This window comes from Dama dama, chromosome 19, assembly GCF_033118175.1.
Source record: "Dama dama isolate Ldn47 chromosome 19, ASM3311817v1, whole genome shotgun sequence".
In the NCBI taxonomy this organism is placed as follows: domain Eukaryota; kingdom Metazoa; phylum Chordata; class Mammalia; order Artiodactyla; family Cervidae; genus Dama; species Dama dama.
In genome coordinates, this window is record NC_083699.1 from 72,345,461 (window position 1) to 72,351,552 (window position 6,092).

General features: G+C 53.5%; 1 pseudogene; it reads left to right on the top strand.

Annotated features, from left to right (window-relative positions):
• Positions 1 to 4,983: 4,983 nt before the first annotated feature.
• Positions 4,984 to 6,092, top strand: LOC133073997 (adiponectin receptor protein 1-like; annotated as a pseudogene).

Below are 6,092 nucleotides of genomic sequence, written 5' to 3' on the forward strand. Positions count from 1 at the left end.
TAAAAATAAAACTTTAGAGAGCCACTGCTCTGGAGGAAACATCAAGAGAACTGCTCCAAACTGAAGGAGACCAGGAAACATGAGACTATGTGATGAGTGGACCCAGAAATGTGGCTACAAGTGATATGCTCAGAGTAACCCTGGAAGGGGAACGTGGAGCAAGGGCTGCACGAGCTTATATGCTTCTGAGCTATGATGACCCTCTTGTGGTTTTGTAAAAGGATACCCTTGTTCTTAGGAGAAAAGGAGATTCATAGTGATACATTTGGGTAGCAGGATTGAGGCATTGCAAATTCCTTTCAAATATCGGGAGAAAGACATTCAGAGACAGAGACAGAGGCTGGCATGATGGTACCTGGATTTCACTGCTTAATTTTTCAATATTTCTGTGCATTTTCAATTTTGTAATAGAAAGCACATATTTTTTTTAATGTCATGGGGAAAATAACTCTAGACATGTCTTAACATCTGGGACTGAAATTAAATTCTAAATTCCTAAGCCAAAATAATTCTACAGCATTTTCCAGTCATGCCTTCCAAACTAGAGGGATGTGTTTATTGTTAATAGACTCAGCATCTGCTTGGAAAGTTCTAGAAACCAAACCAAGAATGTATTTTGCTCACAGACTTGCTTCTGTCCTTTGAAGGGGACTGCAAGGGAGCGCCTACAGCTACAGTGCCTGGTTGCTAGGCTCCCTGGGGGAGGACCTGCCAGGCCAGTGCCCCTAACCAGGAAGCAGGGGTGTTCCCCTTTCTCCCATGGAGTGGATCCTGGGGGGCTGCAGGAAGTGGGCAAGGTGGGAGCTGTTGTTCCCATCCACTAGGTTGATCACTAGACACTAGCCTTCCACTTGGATTCACCTTCACTTGTTGCTTCCAAATTTATAATGATTTTCTTTCTGAATTTTAAATGCCTGGAAAGAGCAATGGTTTTACTGTTTTATTTAAATTTCACAGTGATTCCAAAGCCAGGAACATATAAACTACTGTCATCTCAAGGGTGAAATTTGCAAATTTCTTTTTCTTGCAAACCACGATTATCCATCAGAAAATATGGGGACTTTTCTCTAAATGACCTCCTTTAAATCTCACACACACACATACACAGGACTTTGGAGGCATATTTATCAATAAATGGACACTAGTTGTCTGAGCATCAGGGTTTGAATAATTTGAGCTGCACCCTCAGAGTCCTGGAGGCCCTGCCCAGATGGCTGAGAACCTGCTTTCTGGACTGAATAGACTCTGGCATACCGTTTCTTGGCTCCCAGAGTCAATGTCATGGGGTGAAATAAATTCATTTTCACTGACTCTCCTCTTTGGATTCTCTGTCACTGCTTTTGTTTTTGGCTCTTGGCCAGGTTGGTTGGTGAGGGTGCCAGCTGGGCTCAGCTGAAACACCGAGGGGCAGCTCAGGACCCTTAGGTGGTGGGGGTGAGATGGTGCGGGCAGGGGGCAGGGGGGAGATGGTGAGAGGGGGAGATGGTGGGGGGGAGGAGGTATTGGTGGGGAGGCACTAGGGTGCCTGTGAGAAAGGGATGGGGGAGAAGTTTAAACAAATGAGTGAGGAACGGAGCCCAGCTGAGACTGTCCTGACACCAGGGCTTCTGCCCCTCTGACCAGCCCAGGCCTCTCTAGTGGCTGGTGGCCTGTGGAGCCTTCTCAGGTCTGCTCTGGGAGACGGACTGGCTGGAGAAGCCCTCCCTGCTGCTGCTGCATGAGGGGGCAATCAGGGCGTGAATTTCCTCCTCCAGGGTAGCCCCCCAAATCCTTTGGGAACAGCGGTTCCTCCAAGGCTGAGGTGCATCGTCCCCCCAGGTCATAGTCCCTGGAGCACCACAGTTGGGTCACCAGCAGCACCAGAGCATTGGACCCTCCCCCTTCCTCCACTGCCTCTGTCCCCTGGTGCGCCCAGCAGAGCAGCCAGGCCACTCCATCCAGCTGTGAGGATGTGAGGCCACTCCATCCAGCTGTGAGGACATGAGGCCTCTCTGTCCAGCTGTGAGGACGTGTCATCACTCCATCCAGATGTGAGGACATAAGGCCACTCCATCCAGCTGTGAGGACATGAGGCCTCTCTGTCCAGCTGTGAGGATGTGTCGTCACTCCATCCAGATGTGAGGACATGAGGCCATTCCATCCAGCTGTGAGGACATGAGGCCACTCTGTCCAGCTGTGAGGACGTGAGGCCACTCTGTCCAGCTGTGAGGACGTGTGGTCACTCTGTCCAGCTGTGAGGACATGTGGTCACTCCATCCAGCTGTGAAGACGTGTGGTCACTACATCCAGCTGTGAGGACATGAGGCCACTCTGTCCAGCTGTGAGGACATGTGTTCACTCTACAGCTGTGAGGACATGAGGCCACTCCGTCCAGCTGTGAGGACGTGAGGCCACTCTGTCCAGCTGTGGGGACGTGTGGTCACTCTGTCCAGCTGTAAGGACATGAGGCCACTCCGTCCAGCTATGAGGACATGTGGTCACTCCATCCAGCTGTGAGGACATGAGGCCACTCTGTCCAGCTGTGAGGACATGAGGTCACTCCGTCCAGCTGTGAGGACATGAGGCCATTCCGTCCATATGTGAGGACGTGTGGTCACTCTGTCCAGCTGTGAGGACGTGTGGTCACTCCGTCCAGCTGTGGGGACGTGAGGCCATTCTGTCCAGCTGTGAGGACATGTGGTCACTCTGTCCAGCTGTGAGGATGTGTGGTCACTCTGTCCAGCTCTGCGGACATGTTCCTCTTGGGGCCTCACCCAGTGCCAGGCGCCTCCCTCTCTCCCCGGAATTGCCCCCACCTGAGAGTCCCTTACTCTGCTGACTTGCCCCGTGAGGGGCCTGAGGCTCCTCAGCCTGGGTTGGAGACGCTTGCTTCCAGAGCAAATCCAGGCAATTTTGGGAGTTCACAAGGAGCAGGTGTGAAAAGTGTGATGTGAGGAATGTAAGTGCATTAACACATTTCCAGTGTGATATGGAATTATTTCTCTGATATGTAACAAGCCAACAGGACCAAGACTCGCTGGCTGCAGGCCCGGTTTGTGTTCGCGACTTACAAAAACGCTTGCTTTTCTTTAATTCCCAACAGCGTCTCCTGTGATCGAATTCATTACTTTCATAGGAAAACCGGGCCACCGCCCAGCTCCGCAGCAGACTTCTAGGGAGTACTTCACGCTCTGTTCTCCTAAAGCAGCTGGATTCACTCCCAGGAGGGAGCGCCATGCAGAGATGAGGGCAGACCTCGTGAGCAATTCCAGGTCCATTCAAGGGGAGGTTTGCTCCTTCCTCATACAGGACATCTGACACAGCAGCCTGTGGTCTCCTCGTTGGTCTCCTGCTTCCTTGAGTTTTCTGACACAACAGCAAGTCAGGACCAGGGGGGATCAAGCCCCTTTCTGTGACCCAGCCCAGGCCCCGCTGCAGCCAGGAGTGGGTGTCGCCCTGGGAGAGGCCAGGGCCACGGGGGCTGCGTGGTGTCACACAGGCTGACCCCTGTGTCCTGAAGGCCCGGGCCCTGTGGACACAACTGTTCCTCCTGAGGGCATTTGCTGGGTGCCCACGGGGACCTGGGGAGGCGTGGGCAGGGAGGCCAGTGGGTGCTTATGCTGCTGCCCTGCCCCCAAGACTACATGCCATCGATAGTGCCCTCCAGGGTCATTGCACAAGGGCCATGCCCTGTAGAACCTCCGACTGTCCCACAAACACCTTTTACTCAGTGGCGACAGAACCAAATGAACCCCCCATTGTGTGGAGAACATGGCCTTGGTCCAGAACCAAGTCACCCCAGAATCCTTCTGGCAGGGCGCCTGGGGCCCAGGTCTGCGACACTAACGCCTCTTTCCTCTTTCACCTGCCCATCCTGGGGGATGCCCAGTAGTGGAGCCTGCCCCCTGCACTGACCGCTGTGTTGGAAGAGGCCAGGAGGCCGAGGCTGGGTCACCCTGGGAGGGGTCTGCCTGCCCTGATCTTGTTCCCTGAACTGGGAGTGGACAGGACGGGGGACCCTTCTGGGTCTCAAGGCCATATAAGTGTGAGGAAGGAAATATACCTGAAAACTCAAGCGTGGTCCTTCACAGTGTGGAATAAGAGCAAGAAACCATGAGAGGTAGCTGGATATTAGCCAGCAAGAGTGAACAGACAGGCCCCAAAACAGGATGGTGTTGGCTGAAGAATTGATCAGAGCACTGGGGGATCAGACAGGGGCACTTGGAGGCAGAACAGAGGAGAAGAGCCAGAAGGGGAGTGGGCTGAGTGTGGGCAACAATTCAGTTCCAGGAAACAGAAGTGTCAGGATGAAACACACAGCAGAAGAACTATCTAAAGAAATAAGGAAAACACACTTGCTAGAACTACAGAAAGGTGAACGTTCTGCCCTCACAGTGCACGTAGAAGAGCCAGTGGCATGTAGAATGAAACGGTTGTGAGGGTGCTTGGGCCTGGATATTTTGGGGTGATGTGTGGACATTCCAGAGGGAGAGAGCAGATTCTCCAAAGAAACAAGAGCCAGATTTACAGCATGGTCTGGCTTAGGGGGTGCAGTGGACTGATCTGATTTCTATGACCATGAAATGATCATCACGGTAAGTTTAGTGAACACCATCATCTCATGTGTGTGTGTGCTAAGTCGCTTCAGTCGTGTCTGACTCTCTGCAACCCTGTGGACTGTAGCCCACCAGGCTCCTCTGTCCATGGGATTCTCCAGGCAAGAATACTGGAGTGGGTTGCCATGCCTTCCTCCAGGGGATTTTCCCCACCCAGGAATCGAACCCACATCTCTTATGTCTCATACAGACATACAATTAAAGAAATAGAAAAAAGGCTCAGCCACAGGCTGCCTCCAGCGACGGAGGATGTAGCGCTGGGTGCATGCCCCCCAGTAAAGCCTTCTGCCTGCTTGTCTCCCACCACAGGGAGCTCTCTGCCCCTTGGGGCTGAGAGACCCCACCCTTTCCCCAAGCTGAAGCCGGAGGGCCCTGAGGTACCAGTCAGATGTTGTCTCACAAGGGACCCTTGGCGGCCCAGGGCAACGGGGCTCCTGCCGGCAACAGGGCAGCTGACACAGTAGAGCTGGTGGAGCTTGGAGCCCTGGTAGAGAAAAGGGGCAAGTGGACAATCAGCAACCCAACCAAAGCTGAAGCGGAGCAGGCATACCCAGGGCATCAGGAGGAGGGGGCGGAGGTGTGGGCCCCTGCAGGCCCACCATGCCATGGAGAAGAAGGAGGAGTTTGTATATGAGGTCTGGGAGGAGTGCTAGACGGTCATCCCATACGACATGCTCCCAGCCTGGCTGAAGGACAACGGCTACCTGCTGCATGGCCACTGGCCGCCCATGCCCTCCTTCCGGGCCTGCTTCAAGAGCATCTTCTGCATCTACACAGAGACTGGCAACATCTTGATCCTCCTGCTTGGCTTTGTGCTGTTTCTCTTTCTGGGAATCCTGACCACGCTCAGACCAAACATGAACTTCATGGCCCCCACTTCAGGAGAAGGTGGTGTTTGGGATGTTCCTCCTGGGAGCGGTACTCTGCCTCAGCTTCTCCCGGCTCTTTTACACTGCTATCATTCTGAGAAAGTCTCTCGGACTTTCTCAGAACTGGATTATGCAGGGATTACCCTACTGATTATGGGGAGCTTTGGCCCCTGGCTCTGCTACTCCTTCTACTGCTGCCCACAGCCACAGCTCATCTGCATCCATCGTCTGTGTTCCGGGCATCTCTTCCATCATCGTGGCACAGTGGGACCGGCTCCCCACTCCTAAGCACTGGCAGACAAGAGCAGGCATGTTCCTGGGGCTTAGCTTGAGTGGTGTCGTGCCTGCCATGCAGTTCACAATCACAGAGGACTTCATCAAGGTCCATGGTGGGCCAGACAGCTGGTTCTTCCTCATGTCTCTGATGTACATCACCATAGCCGGCCTCTGTGCCGCACACATTCCCGAGCGCTTCTTCCCTGGAAAATTCGACATATGCTTCCAGTCTCATCAGATCTTCCATGTCCTGGTAGTGGAAGCTGCCTTCATCCACTTCTGTGGTGTCTCCAACCCTCAGGAATTCCGATATGGCCTGGAAGGGGGCTGTACTGATGACTCTCTCCTCTGA